The 25720-nt window shown below is 47.1% G+C and overlaps 1 protein-coding gene, 1 long non-coding RNA gene and 1 other non-coding gene across 6 annotated transcripts in view; 2 read left to right on the forward strand and 1 right to left on the reverse strand.

The window, feature by feature from the left end:
- Positions 1-746, reverse strand: part of Polg (DNA polymerase gamma, catalytic subunit) — a 17073-nt gene extending 16327 nt beyond the window's left edge. For all 4 annotated transcript variants that reach the window (XM_046437160.2, XM_046437150.2, XM_046437178.2 and 1 more), the window contains exon 1: positions 609-746. The gene's annotated coding sequence lies outside the window, so the exon portion shown is untranslated. The remainder of the gene's footprint in view (positions 1-608) is intronic.
- Positions 744-13955, forward strand: LOC124087959 (uncharacterized). Its single transcript, XR_006850233.2, has 3 exons — positions 744-920; positions 1502-1822; positions 13781-13955. It is a non-coding gene; the product is annotated as an uncharacterized LOC124087959 (long non-coding RNA).
- Trnar-ucg (transfer RNA arginine (anticodon UCG)) lies at positions 991-1063 on the forward strand. Its single transcript has one exon. It is a non-coding gene; the product is annotated as a tRNA-Arg (tRNA).
- Positions 13956-25720: the final 11765 nt, after the last annotated feature.

Genomic DNA, 25720 nt, shown 5'->3' on the forward strand with positions numbered 1-25720 from the left:
TGCCAGATAATTTAGGTATGTTTTCTGTTAAGTCTCAAACAACCTTCGGAAATGGCAATACCCCTCTTGAGGAAACAGAGGTCCTTAGAGCTTCATCAGTAAGCTTGGGGAAGCTGCGGCACAGGTTAAGAGTGCAGATTCTGAAGCTGCACCACGCAGGCTCGAACCCCGGTTCCGGCTATCGCGAGCTGTGTGACCTTGGGCAAGCGCTTTAGGTCCCAATTTCCTACTCTGTAGAATGGGGTTAGGGTCTACCTGCCACAGAAGACTGCTGTTGGGGTGATGGAGGGCGCACACATCGCTCAGCCCTGCCCTCTGCAAGCAGTCGGCAGATGGTAGCTGCCATTGTCGCGAGCGCCGCGGCCCGGGCCCCGCACTGGGAATCCGGCGCCTGGGTTCGAACCCGCTGGGAGGCCGCGGTCCCCCCCCCCCCGGCCCCACCCACGACCCGGCCGAGGGCGCCCTGCAGGGGGCGACGGGGCAGCCCCGGAGGCGCGCGGTGCGCCCTGGGACTAGCCGCCGCCCTGCCCCGGCAAGCTCCCCTCCTGGAGAAGGGGGCTGCACCGCCCCTCGGCGACCGGCCTGCCCGCGCCAAACCCGCCGGAAACCTCGGCCCGGTGCTTCCCGGTCGGCCTGCCTCGACCCTAGGCTGACGACACGGGGTCCCCTCCGCGCGGCCTGCGCAGCGCCAGGTAGTGTGTGGCCTCCGACGACCAGTCCGCCTCGCTGGCAGCCGCAACTTCCCGTCTGCGCCCCGCTAGGTCCCGGGGCCGCCTGAGAAGCAGGCGGGAGACTCCCAGCGCGACCAATAGGAAGACCGCCAATGGAGCGGTCCGCCCGCGGGGGGAGAAGGGCACTTCCGGGCGGGTCCTCCCTGCGGAACGCTGGGAACCGAGGTTCAACCCCCCTCCAGGAAACAGGTGGGTTGGTCTCAGCTAACCAGTGGGCTTATGACACTGTATGTTGTGCAGAGCATTCTTTGCTGCTAACGGCCGCGTGGCCTAATGGATAAGGCGTCTGACTTCGGATCAGAAGATTGCAGGTTCGAGTCCTGCCGCGGTCGGGAGGAGCTGGTTTTCAGTTTTTAGTTCATACTCTGCTCCAGTTGAGACTGCAAGTGTTCTCGCTCATTTCCCTTCTCTCCCTGAAACCTGGGAATCTCCCTCCATTCAATCATTCCCAGCGCCCCACTGTGAAGCCCCAGGCTTGTTGGACTCCCAAACATACCGTGGCCAGCAGACCTACCCAGGTGGAAGATTGTGGAGAAGACGTACATCCTTCCCTTCTTTATAATCAATTGATAGATGGCAGGGGCTAAGGTGAGCTCTAATCAGCCCAAACAATCCCACGCCACCTCTCCTTGTCCTGGGAGGTTTTAATGAGGAGAAACGCTAGGTTTCCTGGATTCTGCCCACAGGTCCTGAACTACCCCGCCCACGCACAGTCAAAGCATGTCCCCTTCAGGTGGTGTCAAGTTTTGGTATGTCGTCTTTTGCTCCAGGTGCTTCTGCTCTCAGCACTTCGTGGTTGGTAAACTGAAAAGTACCGCTCACAATAAGGCCTATGAGAAATAAGGAGAGCCTCCGGGCCGGAGTCTGGAGATCTAGCTGCATAGATGAAACGAAGGCTCACAGCACATTAGTCCACTACCAACCTGTGCATGTGACTGGACCTGAAAAGTCGACCTTTTCCGGGAGTGGGTACTGAGGCCCTGCGGGCTGATGCCAGACCAGGCTGCTCCTGCCACCAGGAGGGGCAATGGGAAGCCCTGGCCTACTGGCATTGAGCCTGGATTCCTCCATACACTGCTCTTTTCTTTAAGGTATGAAATAGATTTCATACACTTTTTTAGGTGTACTTAATGTACTCACAGTGTTTTGTTTTGTTTTGTTTGGGGGGGGGGGATAGGATCAACTGGAAATGCACGGTTTGTAAGGTGAGAGGGGTTTTCTGTTTGTTTTCCCATAACCTTGTACATTGACAAGTTTTTACAAAATGCCTAAGGCAAGATTCTCAACATAAATAATTTTTACTTTTCTATTCCCTTACCGAAACTTAGCATCCCCTTCAGTTATGAGCTGAGGCAAGCAGCCACAGTGGTTTTAGATATACCTGTGACTTTCTCTCTAGTAGCAATCCCAGATATTTTCATAACACATCAAATTGCTGCAGATTTTTCAAAATATTGTTTACATTCATCTTACAATACTTCATGATAGCATAGTTACCAGGCCACCTTCTAGACCCTGTGATTTAATGAGTTAACACAAAAGCACATGTGTTATGTCACCTATTTGTTCCTTCCTAACATTTCATTGTTTGGTTTCCTACATAATCCTGTGTGTTTTATGTATTTAAGAACATTTGGCCTAACTGTCCCTTCAGAGGAGATGCTGTTATTGGCCTGTGTGGTGTCCACTGGGAGAACAATCCTGCCTCTAGAGTCTGTCTTAGGAGATGGCCATCAAAATGCCCTCCCCTCTGGAGTCTGATGCCCTCACTCTGGAATTGGAATCTTCAGCAAGGACAAAAATGGTTGGCACTCATTCCTGCTGAGGAAGGGTGCTGGAGGAATAGGCCCTTCCTGCCAAGTTGCATCTTATTTCCAGGTCTTTCTGTTCAAAGTTCCTCCACTTTCCGTCCTTTTCTGGGAGCTCCCCTTAACCTAGAAAAGTCTGTCCTTACTGGTAATCCCTGAGAAAAAAAGACACATCTCCCTACAGTCCCCCAGATCTCTTCCCCACATAAGAAGGGACAAACTTCATTAAGACCTTGTCCCCATCAAAACACTCCCTCAAAGCATGTACCTCATTTGTAACTAAATTATGATCGTTTTAAATCTCCCCCTTCTATTGCTGTCAATTCCCACAGGGACTGGCCTTGTATCTCATTCTGTGACCTGTTCAAGAACTTGGTAATAATAACTGCTGCCTACTACTAGTATGCCAGGTCCTGTTCCAAGGGCTCACTTTGGGCTCTATAGAAATACTGGCTTTATTCCCTTTTATTGATGAGTCAATCAAAGTACAGAGAGGTCAAGAAGCTTGCCCAGAGCCCCATAGCTGATAAGTGGTAGAACTGGGACTCGAACACAGACCAGCTCTAGGGTCAAGTATATCAATAAGTGTACAGCACGGCACATACACTCTGAACTCCTGGTGGGCAGCATGTCCTGGTGCTAAGGATGCAGGCTGGGGAAGGCTCTGCCTCATTGCTACTGACTAGAGAACCCCTCCCTTGGCAGCGGCTTCTCCAGGATCCCTCTCTTGTACTTACTTCCTTGACAATATTCCTCCGTGTTTGCCAAGCCCCAGCTTCAGTAGCCTCTACCACAGAAAGAAAATATCTTTGCTTCATATTTGTCAAGAGTTCCATTTCCAAATGAACCAGACTGAACGCTTTCAAGTTTCATCTCATTTAATCCCCTCTCTAATCCCATGAGGTAGATACTGTTATTAATTCTTTCACAGAGAAGAAAAGAAAGGTTCTAGTAAGAAGTAGAAGGTTGACTCATCCAAAGAGCATACAGTGAGTCCTCAGCCTAATTTGAACCGAGCACTGTATGATTCCAAAGCTACCAGTGTTTCTGCAAGCCCGCTAGACAGAGAAGGAACTTTGGGAAAACAAAAATCCCACTCTGATTGGCGACTGACCCACATAGGAATGTTTTGCATAACATCCTAGGAGCTAATAATTGCCCTCCAATAGCTGTCAGAAAGCAATCTGGGAACTTATTCATGTTTTCCTCCTTTGCCCTGGACCAACGGGACCCCTAAGGGAGTTGAGCAGGAGGACCTGTATGAGGAGATGGCAGAGGGTGTTAAGTGTCGATTTTTGTTTGTTTGTTTGTTTTTGTTTTTTGGACCCAGGGATTGAACCCAGGGGTGCTTAACCACTGAGCCACATCCCCAGAATTTTTTAAATAATTAATTAATTTTTAAAAATATTTTATTTTTTAGTTGTAGTTAGACATAGTACTTTTTTTTTATTATTTTTATGTGGTGCTCCTTAGTATCCTGGTCTGTAAAATGGGGCACATTTTACAGTAGCAACCTCACAGAGTTGCCACAAGGGTTCACAGAGGTCTGCATATAAAGCATTGAGAACAGCATCTGAGTAGTCAGGTCCTGCCTTGCTGGGCCTCAGTATAGTCCTGAGCCTCAGAATAGTCATACGGGGTAAAATCAGTATGTGGCTTCATGACCAGTATATGATATTCAGGATGAGAGGTATAGACTATTTTTAAAAGATGATCTAGTTGGTTGGATAAAGTTTAAGGGCAGGTAAAAAGAGAATTTATGATGGAAATTCAAGTAATTTTTTGGTGATTGGGAAGCTTCCTGATGAGAAGAAATGGGACCCTTTCCATTTTTATATCTCTAGTTATAGAACCTGACACAGAGAGGAGATGTTTGCTGTTCTTTTTCACACCAACAGTCATCTTTCTGCAGCTGCTGGCCAGGGCTGAGGAGCTGACTTGGTCCTAAGAGTCAGGAACAGGGCTTATTAGCTATGCTGGGCCGATTTGGGCCTTTCAAAAAATTAACAGTACTTCCTTCATATTATAAGTATTGAAATTTTCAATGACAAGGGCCTCTTTTTTGCTTTAACTAATATAGACTTGATTTTCTGTCACTTGTGATGGAAAGAGCCCTTACTGATTGGGTATCCATGAAATATTTGCTGACCAAATTAATGAGCTTTTTTTTTTCCTGTCTGTCTATCTATCTATCTATCTATCTATCTATCTATCTATCTATCTATATCTCTCTATCTTTTTGATACTGGGGATTCAATCCAGGGGTGCTTTACCACTGAGCTACATCCCCAGCCCTTTTTATTCTTTTAAAACAGTCTTGCTAAGAAGCCTAGGCTTGCCTTGAACTTATGCTCCTCCTGCCTCAGCCTCCTGAGTAGCTGGGATTATAGGAATGTGCCACTGCACCTAGCATGAATGAGCTTTTTGTTTTTTAAACGTCTTCAGTTAAATTTTACTGAAGGAAATCTCACTGAGATGAGACTAGTCTGTACATAAGATTCTGCTTTGCAGTTTGCTGTTTGTAAACTCTTATAATTTCACCTTAGCTCCCCAAGGATCTAGGGTCCTGGAGCTGTCAATGATACAAGTAACTATTTTTCAAAGAGACTCAATAGATATTTTATCATAAATTAAAAACGCCTATCACTCATCGTGTACAATTTTAATATATGCAACTACATATTACTATACAATATGTAATTTATATATTAGAATATATAACACAATATATATCATTTACTTTAACATGTAAAATTTAAAAATACCAAATATTGGTTAAAAAAAAAAAGTCAACCAGTTTACATAACTCCATACCTGAAAATAATTTTTTTCCATCAGGAGAAATAAACACTTCCTTTTTAAAATTTTTTTTTCTTTTTTAGTTGTAGTTGGACACAATACCTTTATTTTATATATTTTCATGTGGTGCTGAGGCTCGAACCCAGGGCTTCAAGCGTGCTAGGTGAGCCCTCTACCTCTGAGCCACAACCCCAGCCCTGAGCACTTTCTTAACAGGGTATAAAAAAGATCTATTCAGTTAAGGTCTCTTAGCTTAAAAGGTCAATAAGACAATTTAGTTTTAACATTTTGGATGATAGAACTGGGGGTGCAGCTCAGTAATGGAGCACTGATCTAGCATGTTTTAGGCCCTGGGTTCCATCCCCAGCTTTAAAAAAAAAGAAGAAAATTAGCTGGGTTTAGTGCCAAACAACTATAATCCCAATGATTCAGGAGGCTGAAGAAGGAGAATTGCAAGTTCAAGACAAACCTCAGCAATTTAGCAAAGTCCTAAGTACTTAGCGAGATCCTATTTCAAAATGAAACCAAAAAACAAAAAACAAAAAACCGACTGGGGATGTGGCTCAGTGGATAAACAACCTTGGGTTCAAAAAAATAATAATAGTAACTCCAAGAATCTCAATCTACATGTACTGCCAACTCCGGTTCACTTTTGTACACTTTTTTATCACACACTAAATAAATATTGACTTTTAGAAGTGACATTTTGGTCAATTGCTGAAAAAAAAATCTCTATACAGGTAGACACCATAAGGCTCCATCCCTGAAGCCATGTCATCTGGGCACATATCCTCCCAGATGGAAGAACCCTTCATTCCTGAGGGATGGAAAAGTCCACGGTCTCTGAGACCTAGCCGGTCCCTGCGACCTTTTTGCCAGTTCCAGAATTGTGCATTCCACTTCCTGAGCTGTCACAGCTAGACAGGGCGAGCCCAACTAGCAGTGCCCTCTATAAGATGAGCATAGTGCCACCCACACTATGAGCACAGCTTTGACCTTCAGCCCTGACCTACACCTGCTGGGTCCTGCAGCAGTCCATTTCATGTGCCCAAGGTGATAAGTGGGTTTCTTTTTCTTTCTTTCTTTCTTTTTTTTTAGTTATAAGTGGACACAATATCTTTATTTTATTTATGTGGTGTTGAGGATCAAACCCAGTTCCTCATGGATGGTAGGCGAGCACTCTACCTCTGAGCCAAAATCCCAGCCCCATAAGTGGGTTTCTTGCAATTTGTTTGTCACAGATTTTTAGCTTAAAATATCAGCCATACTGAATATAAATGGGATGAGAGAAATGTGTATTTCTCTCTTGCAGAGACATTTCCATTGATGAGTAAATTGGGCTAGATTCTCCAGGTCAAGCATGCTTGTGGAAATGACCTTGCCATTCTGTTAGAAGGGGACATGCTCCCATTCCCTCCCCGGAACAAAAAGCATTTTAGTCATCCATCCATGCAACAGGGGAAAATAAGAACAAGATACTATGGGGAGGTATTTACAGGTGGGGAGCCTCTTTTCCCAAATTCTATGTTCAGAAGTATATGGCTGTGTGGCTTTTGCATTTAATTGTCAGAATTGAAAGAGAAGATTCTGTCTTTTGTTCTTCAAGTAAAACAATGGAGCCAGGAGGAACACATCTGTCATCCTAGGGGTGAGTGGGCAGGATGAGGCAGGAGGATAACAAGTTCAAGGCCAGCCTCAGCAACTCAATGAGGCCCTATCTCAAAATAAACAATAAAAAATGAGTTGGGGATATAGCTCATTGGTAGAGTGTCCCTGGGTTCAATCCTTAGTACCAAAAGAAAAATAATGGACCAGTTTGATCATTGTAAAAAATTGTTCCATTTGGATTGGCTTATATTTATTTATCTATTCCTTACTTTCTTCCAGAAAGGTTTTCTGGTGGCACTGGCTAATTGTGATCATGTAGGCATTACTGTCCAAGTTTAAGGCAGGGAAGCCCCTCAAGTTGGCATCTGCTGAAATCAGCAGCCACAGGTCCTATTAGGGGGTTCACAAGGGCTTGCCACCCCTGTATGCCCCAAGGAAACTGGTGATACTCCCCTGACCACAGCTGCTAGACCCAGGCAGGTGCCTGAGCCAAGATAATTGTGGACCAGCCAGGCTTGAGAGGGAAACCAATCATCAGTGGAGTTAGTCTCGTCAGTAGAGATGATTCAAGCTGAATGGTGACAAAGCATCCCAATTGTGTCTTCTTTCAGGAAGAAGGGATCATAGCTGTTCCCAATCGAGAGGACAAGCTCAGGGTCACCAGAGCTGCTGCTGCATTGCGTGATGATGCAGCTGGCAGAACTTCCCAGCCTTGGAAGCTCAGGCAGTTCTCCCCACAATGCTCAGGGCATCACAGAGATGCCAAATCAGCAGTTCCAGAAATGGCCGTGACCTTGACCAGGGCAGGGTGGTCTCTTTGTTAGAGGGAGGGCTCTGTGGCATTCTGGAGACCCCACTGAGAGGTCATCCTCTAGCCCTTCCAAAGGATCTGCTCTCCTGCACTAAGTCACTTTCTAATTAAAATATTTAGAAAAGTCCCTCTTTCTTGAGGTTGAACCCTCACTGATCCCAATACCCTATTCTCAGCTCCCCCTGTTCCTGCTGTATGGGTCACATGATTGTTTTACTTTCTCCACCAACAAAGCATGAGCTCCCCAAGGGCAGGGCTGAGTCTGGGTTCTACTGTGTCTCCATTCCTTGAGGTATGGCTAGCTCAAAGGAGGGACCCTATCAGTATTTCTTGAATGAATACATGAATCTCCCCAGGGAAAATAATTTTTTTTTAATTCTGTACCCATTGTCTCATTCTGTTTATTTCAAGCAAAAAGAAACATAATGCAGGACTTTACTATGTGAATAAAGATGGAAGGGCTGGAGGGGTAGATGTCAGATGGTGACTTACATAAGTTCACAATGTCACATCTATAATCTGGATCCAAATTCTGAAGGAAAGAAGACCACTGTCTTGCTTCAGCTACCACTGTTGCTGCCACCATGACATAAAGCCAGTGACAGTAAGTGGTACGTGGAAGTGAGCTGCCACAGTCTGGTTAGCCAGAGCTTGCTGACCTGTGCTAAGGCCATATGAGTGTTCATAGCAGCATGTAGTCACAACCAGACCCTTGCCAGAGCATCCGGCAGCCTTCTACCTCGTAGGGGAACAGAGAAGAGGCTGGGAATGGAGGCCAAACTCCAACAAATGATATCTGGCAGACACAGCCATACAACTGTATCTGCACCTCTTCTGCCTCGTCTAGGACATGGGAGTATACACGCTTCCTTCCTGTGCCTGGCTCAGGGTCTATCAGAGAGCATGTGCTCCATTAATGTCTTTGGCCAAGTCACTCATATTTTCCATGGGTTCCCAGGGTTAGGGATCCAGAGTTGCTGCCTGGCTACTCATAGAACTGCCAGAAACCCACCACCAAGCCCCACTTGTCCTCCCAGGGAAAAGAGGCTGCATGCTAGGGCCTGGGACCTGAACTGTATCCATCTCTGGGACCAGCAGCATCTTAGAAAGCAAAGGATTTGCTGGGCCTGGTGGTTCACACCTGTAATCCTAGCCACTCAGGAGGCTGAGTATGAGGCCAGCTTGGGCAACTTAGTGAGAACCTGTCTCAAAACAAAAAATTAAAAGGCTGGAGATCTAGCTCAGTAGTAGAGTACGCCAAGTCCAAGTCCAATCCTCAGTACCAAAAAAAACAAAACAAAACAAAACAAAAACAAGCAAAGGATATAGCTCCCAGAGGGTGATAAGGCATATTGAGGGGAGGTAATTCTGGGGAAGGCTGTAACCCCAGGAATCCACAGGAAGAGAAGACAGGTTAGCCACCCCTCCACATGTTTGTAAAGAAACACAGTGGCTCTCAAATGTCAGAAAAAAAAAAAATTAAGCGTAGCTAGTATCTGAGAGGCAGGAACCCAGGGACATGTAACTTGCTGAAGATTGAGCCCCCACAGGAAGGGTCAAGGAGCCAAAATGACTGTCCTGACCTCCCAACTTGGAAATACCCAACCCTCAACTCTGGTGGCTGGTGGAATCCAGCTGTTTTGGTTTGTCCTCATTCAGGGGCTCCTGATTGGGTCTGCAATCTGTACCTGGCAAAGAGCAGTCTCTGAGGACCCATTCAAGTTCATCTAGCTTCATGCCAATCCTGGGTTTAATGGTCTGCAAAGAGACCACAGGGGAGGCCACGGTCAGGCTGGAGCCTGTAAATCTGAACCTGAGCTCCACCAGGTGAGGGCAGCGGGGGAAGACTTGGAAAAGCCATCAGGCTTCTAGTCCTTGTCAGGAATGGCATCTTATGTATCGTCCAGGGACCCCCAGAGCCAGATGGGAGCAGCAAACACTAGCTCTTGGTCATCTTCAGGCCTCACCTCCACCCTGAAACTTCTGAGGGGGGCTGAGGCTCTACCCCTTCCCAGAAGCACCAGAAATCAACACCAGTGATACCTCTAGGTAGAGGGACACAGTGAGGGGATGACAGGGTGGGGGGACCTTGTATTTAAATCCTGTTGTAGCTTCCAAATTTTGAATTATGAACTTGTTGCCTGTTCAAAAATAATACATTAGGGACTCGGGGCATGGCTCAGTGGTCAAGCACTTGCCTGTCATGTGCAAGGCCCTGGGTTCATCCAAAATACACAGAGAAGAAGGAGAAGACAAGAAAGAAGGCGGAGTCCAGCATGATAGCTCACACCTGTAATCCCAGTTGATTCCAACAATTTGGTAGGTTGAGGCAGGAGGATCACAAGTTGGAGGCCAGCCTGGGTAACTTAGTGAGACCCTGTCTCAAAGGTCTGGGGATGTGTTTAGTACTAGGGTGCCCCTGGGTTCAATCTCTAAGACAAGAAAAAAAGAGAGAGAAAATTGTAAGGGTCGGGGGAAGAGAAAGAAAACAAAGAAGGAAAATAGAAGGAAAGGAAGAAAGAAGGAGGAAAAAAAAACAGTTATTTTCTCTCTCCAGAATAGTTGATAGACTTGAGGCTGGGGTGTGTTCAAGTCACTTTGATTCCTCCCTGGGCCACATCTGTGTTGTTACACCCCCTCCCCAAAACACACATACTCCTGCTTTCCACATGCAGCCCCCAAATAGATACAGCTCCCACCTAAGCCCCAGAAAGGCAGCTAAAGGTAGCAAGTGATCCCAGTGGTGCTCATCAGAGACTCTGTCTAGACTGTGTGTGTGTGTGTGTATGTGTGTGTACACATGTGGGTGCATGTGGTACTGGGGTGTGAACCCAGGGGTGCTCCACCACTGAGTTGTATCTCTGCCCTCCACTCCCATCCCCCTTCTTTTGTTGTTATTTGTTTGCTTTTAATTTTGAGACAGGGCCTCATTTTGTTGCTGAGGCTGGCCTCAAAGTTGTGATCCTCCCACCTTGGCCTCCCAAGTAATTGGGATTACAGGCATGTGCCACTGCTCCCAGTTTAGAACTTTTACAACTACTTAGGAAAGAGTCAAATCTCAAAGCTGAGTGGATGCAAGGTTAGGTTAGAGCATCTGGGCCCAGTGGTTTGGAGAAAGGTGGTCTGATCTGTAGAAAGAAGAGAGAAGAGTCACACAAGACCCCAATGGGATCAGATTCCTGTTGTCCCTTCCCTTTCTGCAGTTTGGCTATAAGTGCCAAAATTGGTTTGAATTAGATTTCTGGTGCTTATAGCCAAAGAATCCTAAGTGATTGGTCTTCCCCTCAGTAAAATAACAGGGCGCAGTAGGGCTGCTAGTCTGTCAGGGGCCGGTGACTTTGGCCTAGGTGTTCCAACACCATTGTCCCCCAAACCTTGGGATGAACCAGGATTTGGCCTGGCTGTGGTGGCCCCAGCTCAGGGGTAGAGGGACCTTAACCTTCCCCCTCCCCAATGTCAGGTGGACTCGCTCCGTCTCAGCATCCAAGAGGTTGGGCCAAATGAAAAGAAGCAATTTGGCTGCCCCTCTGGCCCAGTCCTGCCATCACTTGACCTCTGCTGGACTGTCCAGCTCAGAGGGGAGGTGAGCACACAACCAAAGCCTCCTCTGAGTAGAGAATGCGCACATGTCATCACAGTTAAACCTCATGAGCTCTGAAAGGTCGTTATTTTCCCATTCTAGAGATGAGGACACTGAGTCCCAGGGAGATGCAGTATCATGAGCTTCAGAGTGCACAGCTCGGGCTGGTGTAGCCAGGACGCAAACTCCTCTCCTCAGAGACCTTCACTTGGCCATGCTGCAGGGTCTGCTGCTCTTTGGGAGGCCCCTGAACCCCTGCAGGATCTCCAGACAGACCCAGGAAGGGAAAGGCATCCGCTCTTTTCCAGTGGCTCAGCCACCAGGAGTCCTAAGGCTGCTGGCTCCATGGACCTTTGTATGAAGTCTCAAGCTGAAAGGCTCAAACCCAGAGCAGTGGGCCACTCCACTGCTACGTGGCCTCACACGGGGGCCTTCTGAGAACCTCCATTCCCTCATGAGCAAAACAGAGAAAAGGCTTTCTCTACCTCCCTCACGGCCAGCTGACCTCAGGTGAAAAAGCCTGAGGACACTGCGCTGCTCCCCTCTGGTGTCCGTTCTGGGTGCCTTTGAGCTTAAGGGCTGTGTCCTCTTCCCCTTGCCAGCCATGCCCCATGCCAATGGCTGACTCCTGAGACCAGCCAAGATGCTGACGCTTTAGTTCTGCCTAAGGGACCCGAGCAGAAAATGGAGTTAACCGGGGAATTGGAAGCTCAACATCTCTCCCAAATTCCCAGTTGTTTCTTTTCTTTTCTTTTTTTTTAGTGACCAATATTTTTCTGTATTTTTTTTTTAACCAAAACACAACCTCCCCCCAAAAAATTAACTGAAGAAATTTTAGAAAATCCATAAAACTCAGCATATAGTCAGGGTTTATTATTCACAGATTTGGTATCTGTGAATTTGCCTACTCTCTCACATTTATTTCTGACTCTAAAATCAATATTTAGAGTGCATTCACAGCTAAAGACATTCAGTGAGTGGTTAAAAAACAAATAAAACGTGTGTGTGTGTGTGTTTGAGTGTGTGAGCGAGCACACTATGAACTGAATCCAGCACATTGTGCAGCCTAGGCTAGGCAAGTGCTCTACCACTGAGCCTCATCTTCAGCCCTAGAGTGGTGAAGAACCTGAGAGGTTGAACAATTTTGATGTCTGCCTTCTATTTCAGCTCTTGAGCTGTAAAAAGATGTACTTTTTGCATCCTATTCCAGACCACTTTTTTTTTCACATTTTGTGCTTTTTTTTGTTGTTGATTTTGCTATTGAAGATGGGCCCCCAAGCATAGGGCTGAAGTATGCCTAGTGTTCCTAAGTGCAGAGTGGCTGTGATGTGCTGTTAGTTAGATTTCTGTTGCTATGACAAAATGCCTGAGACAATTAATGTTAAAAGAGGAAAGGTTAATTTTGGCTTACTGCTTCAAAGGGTTCAGTCTAAGGTCACTTGGTTCCATTGCTTTTGGCCCATGGCAAGGCAAAATATTGTGGAGTATATGGTAAAGTAAAGCTGTTCAAATCATAACATGGGGAAGCAAAAGAGAGAGAAAGAGCAAGGGGTAGAGTCTCAATATCCCTGTTAAGGACACACCCCTAGTGACCTAACTTCCTCCCACTAGGTCCCACCTCTAAAGGTTTCACAACTCTCAGCAGCACAAAGGCTGGTGAACAGCCTTCAACACATGACCTTTGGGGGACATTTAAAATTCAAACCATAACATGTGCCTGACAGACAAATGCTTGTGTTAGATGATCTAAGCTTTGTTCAAGAAGAAGTTACAGAACTGTCAGTCATGAGTTCAATGCTAGTGAATCAACAATATGTATTAAGTAACATGTTTTTAAACAGAAGCATGAAGGGTAAGGTGGGACACACCTGTGATCTCAGGGACTCAGGAGGCTGAGACAGGAGGATTGCAAATTCAATAACTTAGCAACACCCTGTCTTTTTTTTTTTTTTTTTTTTTTAGAGAGAGAGAGAATTTTTTTAAATATTTATTTTTTAGTTTTCGGCGGACACAACATTTTTGTTTGGTATGTGGTGCTGAGGATCGAACCCGGGCCGCATGCATGCCAGGTGAGTGCGCTACCGCTTGAGCCACATCCCCAGCCCAACCCTGTCTTAAAATAAAAAATAAAAAGGGATGGGAGTTGTAGCTCAGTAGCAGAGCACCCCTCGTTTCAATCCCCAGTACTAGGGGGAAAAAAATGTTGCCACCAGGGGCTCATGGAAACTTTATCCTATATTTCTCCTAAAAACAATGGTTCAGTATTTGCTAATTTGGTGTTCATGGGAACTTTATAGAACACAACTACAACAAATAATGAAAATTGTTTATTAGTCAGGATGCTCATAGTGTTCAGCTGAATGAAAGCTGTGGGTTGCAGAATACTGGGCATAACATGAAAAACAAATCAAATAAAGCAAAGAGTTGTTTTTTCTTTTTGAAGGCCTCCATGTGTGCATCCCTACTTCGCTGGAACATGGAAAAGACCACAAAGAGATTGAACCCAACTTTCCTTTATGGAGGGGGAACATTACGAGGGGATGATGGTTAAATATTTTCTTTACACACCTCTGTTGTTTGTTTTGCTTTGAGAGTCATGGGCCATTTTTGTAATTTTCTTTTCTTCTCTTTCTTTTTTTTTTTTAAGCAGTGCTGGGAATCAAACCCAGACCCTCGTGCATGCCAGGCCAGCACTCTACCACTGAAGTATATCCCCAATCTCATTTTTGTAAATTTTTTTCAAGTTTCACACAATGACCATAGAAGTCGGAACTGGGGCCAACAGGCATAGCTCAGTGGCAGAGTGCGGGCCTAGGGTGTGCAAGGCTCTAGGTTGATCCTCAGCCTGGGGAAGGGCCACAACTTTGTCCTAGGCCTTTGCGCTGGTGGCACCACCTTGTGGATGCAGCTGGAATTACTTTGATGATCCTGAACCTCTTTTCTGGGATCTGACCAGTGACCCCAACCCTCACGCCCAGGTATTCCTCAGAGCCCCTGGAAACATCTCACATCAATTCAGGAACAAGTTGCAGAGTTTGTTGACCCATCAAGAACTGTTGGAATGCCAGTAGGTACCCAGAATGCACTCTGATTTCCCAGCTTCTTGTTTGAGAGATGAAGGACAGCTATTCCCAAGACCACAGAGAATTTCCAAGGATGGACACCAAGAGTGGTTAAAGCTGGGGCCAAATCCCGGCTCTACCACTTCTTAGCACTGTGTAACCGTCGATGGGTTATTTAACCTCATTTCTTCATCTGTAAGATGGTGACATCTACCTGTGCTACCTGTGCATTAAAATCAAACCATCATGGCGCACACCTATAATTCCAGAGGCTTGGGAGGCTGAGACAGGAGAATTGCAAGTTCAAAGCCAGCCTCAGCAACTGTGAGGCACTAAGCAACACAATGAGACCCATCTCTAAGTAAAATACAAAATATGGCTGAGGATATGGCTCAGTGGTCTAGAGCCCCAGAGTTCAATCACTGATACTCCCCCCTGAAAAAAATCAAACCATCATCAGAAGGTGGTGGCACATGCCTGTAATCCAGCAGCTCGGGAGGCTGAGGCAGGAGGATTGTGAGTTCAAAGCCAGCCTCAGCAAAAGGGAGGCACTAAGCAACTCAGTGAGACTCTGTCTCTAAATAAAATACAAAGTAGGGCTGGGGATGTGGCTCAGTGGTTGAGAGCCCCAGAGTTCAATCCCCAGTACCCTCCTCCCCCCAAAATCAAACCATCTGACAAATACCTACCCCCTTTTCAGGCCAAGACGAAGGATAGCAATTGTCATTGTTCTTATAGACTTTATAGACTTTCAGAAGGTTATCACAGCTAACACTAGAACAGCCCTCTGGCTGCAAGCCGTGTCAGTTCACTGGGCCAACCCAGACTGCTTGAATCCCTCTTAGACCTGAGCTGGCCCTTGCCACCACGTATTCACCGACACACATGGCAATAAACAAAGAGAATCCAAGCCTCCCATAAGCTCATACTCAAGAGATAATCCCTGCTAACAATCTGGCGGGGGCATGTCATGGTGCTGCTCTATTTGTCATTCCCAGTCTGTGCAGTGCACCCCCACACCCATCTTTCTCACCTTCACTCTGATGTTATCATTTTTCTGAGGCCATAATAATCTTTGTGAGGGCCTGGACATTGGGTGGCTTTTCATTTATTTCTGGCCGCACACGGTCTTCCTCACCCCAGATGGTGTATGTGGAACCGTGCGCTCTGCTGAGGTGGTGACTAACCAGCTAGCAGGGCTGGCAGCCCCCCTCTGTGGTACAGAAGGGTGGCACTGCTGCGTTTCCATTTAGCTGAGACAGAACACCCACGGTCGCCACCTGCGCAGGCTGCTGGGAACATGGCCCTGATTTACACCCCCAAATCCCTCTTGAAACCATTCTGTCTGCATAGTAAAGAGGCTTTGGACACATGCAAGCTGACCTTTGGAGAGATGGGCCTTATGAGCTACTGTAGCCCAAAGGGAGATGGTGCCCACTTGGGGCCCTGGCTGGCCTCAGAGAGGACACAGGGGAGGAGAAATGCAACCACAGACCTTTCTCATCCAGGCAGCTAAACACAGGGCCAGTGACAGCCTGGAACAGTCTGCGCTTCCAGCAGGCCAAAACAGGCTTCAGGGCAGGAGGTGGTGAGGACTGGCAAGGGAGTCCCAGTGAGACCCAATGACAGTTAAGACCTGGGTGGGCCTGGACCACACCCTTGGGAAAATGTATGGGAACAATCTTTGCAGTGTAATACTTCTAGTATCTGCAACTACACCTGCCCCACAGGCTGGGTTGGATGCTGCCCATCTCTTAGGGTCTGATTGTGGTCTCCCATCAAGTTCATGTTGAAGTCCTAACCCCCAAATCTCAGATTCCAGCTATATTTGGAGATAAAGTCTTTAAAGAAGTAATTAAATAAAAATGAGGTCATTACAATGGGCCCTCACCTAAGCCAAATGGTGAAGACACAGACCCACACAGAGGGAATCCCATGTGAGATACAGGGAGAAGAGGGCCCTCTACAAGCCAAGGAGAAAGGCCCCAGAAGATGCCAGCCCTGCCAAGGACAATCTTGAGCTCCGTGAGAAATTAAATTTCTGTTGTTTAAGCTATGCAGTCTGTGGCTCCTTGCTGCGACAACCCAAGCCAATCATCTCTCTCAGACGGTGGAATGCAGACCCGGGCTGGAGGGAATTATTGACTAGGGAAGTTGTGGGCCTATTCATTTATCCTGCATGCCCAGGACCTTGTGAGGAATGAAGAATACAATGTGAAGAGACAGAGGTAGTCCCTATTAATATGTTCAGATCACCAAAACCAGCAAAAAAAGGCTTGACTCTTAATTTTTGTGGAATACAATTATGATGGTCGCTACTCTTGGCATGGCTCTAGAAGACCACTGGAGCCTGACAGTGCTGTTGGGTGACCTAGCCTCCTGCCTTTTTATCCACTGGGCCCTCACTGAGTGTGTCCAGTGCTTCCGCTGTGTACTATCCCTCTGCTGGACACTCAGAAGTGGAAGCCAGAAAGCTTGCCCAGTCTTTGGGACAACAAGCTTTCTCAACATTTTTCTTTAATCACCTTGTTTTTTGTTGTTGTTGTTGTTTTGTTATTGTTTTTTGTTTTTTGGTACTGGGGATTGAACTCAGGGACACTCAGCCACAGAGCCACATCCTCAGCTCTGTTTTTGTATTTTATTTAGAGACAGAGTCTCATTGAGTTGCTTAGCACCTTGCTGTTGCTGAGGCTGATTTTGAACTCAAGATCCTCCTGCCTCAGCCTCCCAAGCTACTGGGATTACAGGCATGCACCACTGCGCCCAGCTCATTAATCATCTTTTAACATCTGCCCTCCTGCCTCGGTTGTGCACAACATTGAGAATCACAGTCTTGTCCATAGGCTCCATCAAAATGAAAGATTTTTGTCTACCTTTTCTTTCTATAGTTGCATTGCATAAAAAATGTAGGATCTAATTTTTCTCTTTTTTCTTTTTTTAACCAGGGATTGAACCCAGGGCCACTCTACCACTAAGCTACATCCCCAGCTCTTTTTTATGTATTTTTGAGACAAGCTCTCACTGAGTTACTTAGGGACTTGTTAAATTGCTCAGGTTAGTCTTGAACTTGTGATCCTACTGCCTCAGCCTCCTGAGTCACTGGGATGACAGGCATGTGCCAATGCACCCAGCTAAGATCTAACTTTTCCAAAAAGGAAATTATGTCCCAACATTGTATTTTTTTAAATGACATTTTTTTCTCACCTGAAGGCTCTGATGTGTATCCCCTCCCCTTAATCCCTTTCTTTCTGCAATATGCACTCCTGGAAGAAGGACCAAGGCCAATGTGACTGCCACCCCACAGGAGTTATGCAGTACTCAACCTGTACAGCTGTCCATGATAGTCCTGGCTCAGAAGGCAGCCTGAGTTGAACAAATTTGCTCTACAATCTGTCAAAGCTTGACTTGTCACAGTGTGGGGGTTGTAGTCACCAAGGCAGGCAGAGAGGTCTGCAGAAAGGGAGTGCCTGCCAGGCTCCTTCTGAGGTTGAAGCAGGAATCCTTGTGTTAGGCATGAGGGAGGTGTCCAAGCCCAGGCTAGTATCCCGTGGCCTTAGCTGGCAGGGTGATTTCAATCACCAAAAGGCACAGAGAGGCAGCCAAGCCATGGGAGCTTTGCCGAGGCAGAAAATCATGATGTGACAGCAAAGAAATAGAGACTAGAAGCCCACTAATGGTGAGAATGGGAGAAGGGTGTGATGTGGGGCCTGGGACACAGCACACAGGCTCTGCATGTCCCTGGAGCCCCAGGTGACCTGGAGCCTGGTTCACCCACACCCAGGGTTCTGCTGGTATACCTTCAGCAGCACAAAGCTCACTACCCAGAAGGAAACCTGCTTCCTGGCTCAGCAGATGAAGCGCCTGATGGTTTTCTTGTGAAATCTGTTGCTAAGGCCACACCAAAGAAAAAAGCGGGCTGGGCACCATGATATATGCCTGTAATCCCAGTGACTTGAGAGACTGAGACAGGAGGGTCACAAGTTCAAGGCCAGTCTCAGCAATTTAGGGAGGACCTAAGCAACATAGTGGGACCCTGTCTCAAAATAAAAAAATAAAAATGGTTGGGGATGTGGCTCAGAGGTAAAGTGCTCCTGGGTTAGCTGCCCGGTTACCAAAAACAAGAGGAGGGCTGGGGTTGTGGCTCAGTAGCAGAGCACTTGTCCAGCATGTGCGTGGCACTGGGTTCGATTCTCAGCACCGCATATCAATAAATAAAATAAAGCTCCATTGACAATTTAAAAATATTTTTTTAAAAAAGAGATCATTAAAAAAAACACACACACAAGAGGAAAGCAGGCTGTGGGTATAGGAGAAGCCGGAGCTAGTGGGGACTGCTCATCTGCATGCAGGCGTTCTCCTCAGCATCCCCATTTAATCCTTTCAATAACCCCCACAGGGAAGGGACCACCACTAGCCCCGTGTTATGGTTTGGATCCTTAATGTCCCCTGTTAATGCAGGAATGTTCAGAGGAGAAACAATTAGATTATGAGAGCTGTAACCTCATCAGTGTATTAATCCATTTGATGGATTAATAATTTAAATAGACTACTGGGTGGTAATTGTAGGCAGGTGGGGCATGACTGGAGAAAGTAGGTCACTGTGGGGGTGGCAGGCTTAGGAATCATATCTTGTCCCTGGCTCCTGGAGCTCCTCTGTCTATTCCTCCCTCCCTCTCTCTCTCCCTCTTCCTCTCTCTCTCTCCCTTCCCTCCCTCCCCGCTTTCTCCCCCTCTCTCCCCCCCCCTCCTTCCTGGCTGCCATGAGCTGAGAAGCTTTCTTACCCACACTGCCCTCTGCCCCCTTCCATGATGTTCCGCCTCATTTGGGCCTCAGAGCAATGGAGTCTGTCAACGACGTACTGAGACTTCTGAAATCGTGAGCCCAAATAAACTTTCCATCTTCTAAGTTTTTCTAGTCAGGTATTTTGGTCCCAGCAACAGAAAACTGCCTGACACATCCATCTTATAGATATAAAAACTCAGATACAGAAACATGATCAATTGCCCAAAGCCCCACAGCAAAGAAATAGTAAGTGGAACTGAGGGTGGGGAACAGGACAGGCTCGATCTCAGGCTCAGGGTCATCAGGACGGCTGCTGGGGACTCCACCATACCCTTGTCGATGTTGGGGAGGCCAGCACACTTCTCCCTGGCAGCACCAGGAGAAGCCCCACAGTGACCACACTGCTTCACTGTCTCGTGGCCACTGCTCAGCTGCTCTGCTGGGGCTTAGGGTGTCAGGACTGTCCCCAGTGAGCCTCCAGGAGGGCTTTCTGCTGTTAACCCACATGTTGGGGTGTTGGTCCCTGCTCTCCCCACTGCTGTTTCAGAGCCTCCACTTGCCCCACTTGCCTGCCCCATGGTGGGCCCTGCCATGATGCTACCGATCTGAAGCCTGCCCTGGCTAAGGTCCAGAGAGGCAGAACCAGCAGGGGGTATGTGGGTATGTGTATAGCTGGGTGCCCCTTCCCAACAGGGACATATTCTGAAGAATGCATCATTGGCGGATTTTGTCATTGTGCAAACATCACAGAGCACACTTACACAAACCTCGGTGGGGCAGCCTACTACACACCTGAGCTATATGATATAGCCCATGGCTCCCAGGTGATAGTCTAAAACATGGAGCTACACTGACCCTGTAGGCAACGGTAACACAGTGGTAAGCATTATGTATCTAAACATATATGGAAGCACAAAAAAGATACAGTTAAAATGTTAGGCAATAGGAATTTTTCAGTTCTAGTATTGGACCACTGTCACATATGTGGTCTGTCATCGACTGAAATGTTATGCAGCAAATGATCATTTGGATAGATAGACACATACATACACACATACACAGACACATAGACACATAGTTAAAGATTTATGTTAAGGAATCAGTGGAGGCTGGTAAGTCTGAAATCTTCAAGGCAAGCTGGCAGATGAAATTCCAACAAGAGTGGACTTTGTAGTCTGAAAGCAGTCTGGAGATAAACTTTTTCCATCTTTGGGAGAGCCTAGTCTTTTCTCTAAAGACCTTTACCTGATTAGATGAAGCCCACCCAAATTATGGAAAATAATCCATTTTATTCAAAGTGCAAGGACTTAAAGGTTAATATTAAAAACATCTACACTGATGTTTAACCAAATAACTGGGTACCATAGCCTAGCTAAATTGACACATAAAATTGACTGTCATGAGGCAATTTTGACACCCCAGGTTGTCTTTCCTACCTGCTGTCCTCCAGGTCAGTGCCCCAGATGTTGCAGATAACAGACAAATATCCCCTTGATCTCTCTCCAGGTAAAATTCCATCCTTGGTCTTATCTGTTAACACAGCCAGATGACCAAAGATCTGGTTGGTCATTCTCGGAGTCAGTCAGTAACCTTTTAAAATTATGGTCCCTGTTGAGCATGGCAGTACAGACCTGTAATCCCAGCAAATTGGGAAGCTGAGACCAGAGGATTACAAGTTTGAGGCCATCCTGGGCAACCTAGTCTCAAAAATAAAATAAAATAAAATAAAAAGGGTTGAGGATGTAGCTTAGTAGTCAAGCACCCCTAAATTTAATCCCCAGTCCTGAATAAATAAATAAGTTAATAGATAAATAAATAAATAAAATGATGGTGCCTGTCTTAGGTCCTTAGGTCCACTTCCCCAGAGCACACCCCAAGACAAGGAATTGTATGCTAATGATGTATTAAGAATGTGCTCCTTGGGGCTGGAGTTGGAGCTCAGTGGTAGAGCACTTGCAGGGCATGTGTGAGGCCCTGGGTTCGATCCTCAGCACCACATATAAATAAATAAATAAAATGAAAGATCAATTTACAACTCAAAAATATTAAAAAAGAAAGAAAGTGCTCCCAGAAGAACCAGGAAGAGAGTGGGGGAAGCAGGCCAGGAAAGGGACAGAAGCTAAGCCAGGGTGGGATTTTCAGCCAAGGCCAGGTGTCTGCCTGATCCATAGAGGGCTCCAGCTCTGCACATGCCCACCACCCTTGAGGGAGCTGAGCTTTCTCCAGCATAAGCATCGTCAAGGCTACAGGCTGCTAGGGGGCTGGTCAAGGTGTCCACTCCCAGCTACTTCTCTGGACTCATGCAAGGTTGAAAGTTGATGAACTGCAGGGAGATGGAGGGATATATCTGGAAAGAAGTTTGAGATGGGACCTGGGTGGAAAAGCAGTAGTGTCCACCACAGCATCCAATCCAAAGACGGTGCCCAGTGTGGTCTGGCCACACGGGTCTGGGAGATTCTCATAAGCCTGTGGATCCTTGAGGGCAGGAACTGTTTTTCTACCACTATCCTAGCATGAGCACCCGGTACATACAACTGGACCTACACCAGATATTCCAGAAATGTCTTCAAAGTTAACAAAGAAGGGAACAAACCTGTATCTCTCGGGGATCTCAAAAGAAACAGAAACCATGCTGATGTTTTAAGCAGAAAGGAATTTGATATAATTTAATACCAGAAATTAGGCAGTTATGAACTGTTGGAGGGCCTGCAGAAGCAAATGGGAGTCTTCCAGGAATGCTGCAGAGCTGGCCTGCCAGAGGAGCTCCTGTTTCCATCTCTGTTGGGTTTGTGCTCTGGGAATCAGACAGTGACCATTACCAACTCTGAAATAGCCTCTTCACAATTGGGAAGCAGAAGACAGTACCCTGAAGTTCCCTGCTCCAAGGCAGGTAGAAGATGACGTCCTTTCCTTGCTCCTGCCTTTTAAATTGTTTTGCATTAGTGCTTCTAGTTCATATTTGGAATTCTAGCTTCCACAGAGTCTCAAAGGGTACTTCTAGCCTCCCAGTTTGCCCAGCATGGCCTGGCGTTCTGTTAGTGTTATCTGCACCTTTGCTACTAAATGTTTGGTTTGTGAGAAACTTGTGGTCCACATGGAATTCCAAATATTTTTTCTCCAAAACTTACCCAAGGATATTGCGTGGTGGTATTGTATGTACGATGATTCAAAAACCTCTTGCAGTTGTTGGAAGAGGAATTTGCCATGGGAATAATGAAAATACGCAGAAATATTCTGGGTATTTCCACATTTTCATATGTCTGGAAGGTGCTTCTTTTCAATACATTGAATGTTGCTCATGTTTTCTGTGTCCAGAGCAGGAAATATGGAGATGAACGAGATGGGATTCCTTCCCTCAGTGGGCTCACAGTCAAGTGGGAAAAAGAGACTAGTCAAGGGCTGGGGTTGTGGTAGAGCACCTGCCTTGCATATGTGAGGCAGTGGGTTTGATCCTCAGCATCACACAAAAACAAATAAAACAAAATAAAGGTGTTGTTTCCATTTAATCTAAAAAATATTTAAAAAGAAAAAGAGATGAGTCAAGAAACTGAAAAGGACAATATAAACTATTCTGAGGATGTTGCTCAGTGATAGAGCATTCACCTAGCCTGTACTCCCCAGGCCCGAAGTGGGGGTGGGGGAGAACTGCTGTTAAGAGGCAGTGTAACATAGTGGTTAAGAATTTGGACTGTGAGCTGGGCGCAGTGGCACATGCCTGTAATCCCAGCAGCTTGGGAAGCTGAGGCAGGAGGATCTCGAGTTCAAAGCCAGCCTCAGCAACTTAGTGAGACCCTATTTCTAAATAAGCTACAATAAAGGCCTGGGGATGTGGTTCAGTGGTTAAGTGCCCCTGGGTTCAATCCCTGGCGCGCGCGCACACACACACACACACACAGAGAGAGAGAGAGAGAGAGAGAGAGAGGGAATATTTGGACTGTGGTTTCCCATCCTGGTTCTGCTACTGTGACTTATGACCAATTACTTAACCTCTCCATGCCTGGGCTTTCCCATCTGTTGAATGATAATAACAGCATGTATCACAGAAAGACAGCTGTGAAAATTAATAATAAAGTGCTCAGAATAGTGTTTGGCACAACCTACCCACTCAGTAATCATTAACTGTTAGCGAAATCTCACCCCATGAGCAAATCTGAGTAATGCAAATCCTGAAACATTTTAAACGCTAATCAATAAACCCATCATTCTAAGCTGGCGTCCAAATGGATTGTAAAATGTGTTTGTCACAATTGCCACCTGGTGGCGCACCTGCTGCTGCCTCAATGGAAACTTGAGTTACACTGCTTGTGAAAGGTGCAGATGTTCAAGAAGGGGGCCTCCGCGACACGGGTCTGCTGCACTGCTCTGCAGCACAACCTAGGTGCTGCCTAGGGGTGAAGACACACAGAGAAGGAGGGACAGCTTGGCAGGAGCTGACTTGGGTCAGAGAGCTGGCAGGAGCAGAACAGAATCTTACTCAAAGCCAACCAAAGGAAAGAAGTGAGACTTTCCTGTCAAGGAGATGCACCTCATGAAGTCTCAGGTCCTCTCTCTGGCTCTCTCTCTCTCTCTCTCTCTCTCTCTCTCTCTCCCTTTTTCTCTGGCTTCTCCACCACTGTTCCATTCTCCTCTGTGTTTTTGGGTTTCTGTTTGTTTTTGCTTCCTCATCACCTGGGCTGAGCACAACACTAGACCTGCTCAGCCTGGGTTTCACGTCACTACTCAGGAGAGACCCTGGAAGACAGTCCAGGCCAGGGGTTATCCCCTGTGGGTCAAAGACCATGCCAGATTCCATCAACTGGTTGTCAGTAGGAAGAGAGGATGCAGGTGATACAAATGTGGCCACTTAGGCCCATCCAGCCCAGCTGGATAGGTCAGAAAGTCACACAGAGGATTCATCCAGAATCTTAAAGGTACCCGAGAGAGAGGTATTCCGAGCACAGGAAGTGTAGGTGCACACAAAGGCAGGGGCAGGTGCCAGACCCTGTCCTTGGTGAAATGAAGTCTCCTGCAATGGTGGAAGAGTGGGGGAGGAGCATAGGACCAGGTGGCAGGGGGAGCTCTTCTGCCAGGACTTGAGGCTTTCTCCTGGAGGCAGTAGAGCCCCACTGAAGGATCTCAAGCAAGGAGGAGACATGATCAGATAGGCATTTTGGAAAGGTCTCTCCCCAGCAGATTGGACAGCATATTGCTGGGGGCTAAGTTCTGAGGTGGAACACCAGTTAGATTTCTGAAATCATCCAGATGAGAAAGGAAAAATGGGGTGTAGGGTAGAACATGCCTGAGGCCGAAAACTGACTCCATCAATTTCTAGCTGTGTGACCTTGAGGAAGTTTTGTCTCTAGCAGTTCCTGGCATATAGTGGGAGCTCAGCCACTTGCTGAAAGAATGAATGTCAAGGACCCTTTGAAACACGTGGCCAGACTGAAAACAGAACACCACACTGAACCCACCAAGATGCTCCTGACACTTAAGTTGTGAGCCAGGGAGATTTCATGACTCTCCAAATTGCAGGCATTACCTGCATATCACGACCAGTCATTTCCTCTTGCTCATCTCCCATTCACCCTTGGAATAGAGACCTAATGAGAAAGGGCATTTATTTCTAATTTTCTGAGGTCTTGAAGGTATGAGAGAGATCCTGGTTGAAAAGTAAGCCGCTGAGATGGAGAGGGCAAAGCTGGGGAGAAATTGACACGACAGTAGGAACCGGGCATTTAGAAGTGGGGGCAAGGTTTTTGAAGTCTCCAGACCTCATTCGCCTGTACCTGGTGTCCTCACTAACAAAAGTAACTATTTCGTGACTCGTAGAGTTTGAGAAGCAAAGAGCAGCCAAGAGGGGGAACTGTGCGCAGCTCTTCTAGGGCTACTGCATCTCTACGGTTCTACCCAACCCGCGGCGTCGAGGCACCGCCCACCGAGCCGGTCCGAGTCTTTCCCGCCCACTTTGGGCTGCTGAGCTGTGCGCGCCTGCAGCTCCCGAGAAGGCCGCCAGAGCGCACTGTTGGACAGCGTGCAGAGCCCGCTAGGACGCGAGAGTCGCTAGATCAGGGCAGCCGACTGGAGAACCCGGGACCAGGGGGAAGGACGGAGAGGGAGGACGTGGTTTGGAGGGTGGGAGACCCTCAAAGGTCCTGTCTCCCGCAAGAGCTTTGGTATAGTCTATCCAGGTTTCGAAATGCATTGGATTCAGCCTCTCCAGCTCGGTGTCTAGAACTCAGTGGAGGGGTACGTGCGAGCTCTGGCAGAGCACGCTCCACTACCCACCCAGGCCGTAGCGGGTTGAGATCCGCACCCTGCTGCTCGGTGGTATTGGCCTGAGGATCGGAGTCGTGGGGCCTAGAGAGCAGAGGCTACCCGTTTTCCCTCTCGCTCCCTCCTTCCTCGGCCTGCGGGGAGCTGAGCCCACCTCCTAGAGCTCTTCTTCTGCGACCTATGCCCGCATCCTCGGCCTTTCTCCTGCTAGCATCTTCACTTTACTACCGTCACTCACTCACGGGAGTTCAGTTCTGGGGAAGGGTTGGGCTGGTCCTGGACAAGTC

Source organism: Marmota monax, unplaced genomic scaffold (genome assembly GCF_021218885.2).
Source record: "Marmota monax isolate L192 unplaced genomic scaffold, Marmota_monax_Labrador192_F-V1.1 WCK01_AAM20220418_F8-fsc00005, whole genome shotgun sequence".
Lineage (NCBI taxonomy): Eukaryota > Metazoa > Chordata > Mammalia > Rodentia > Sciuridae > Marmota > Marmota monax.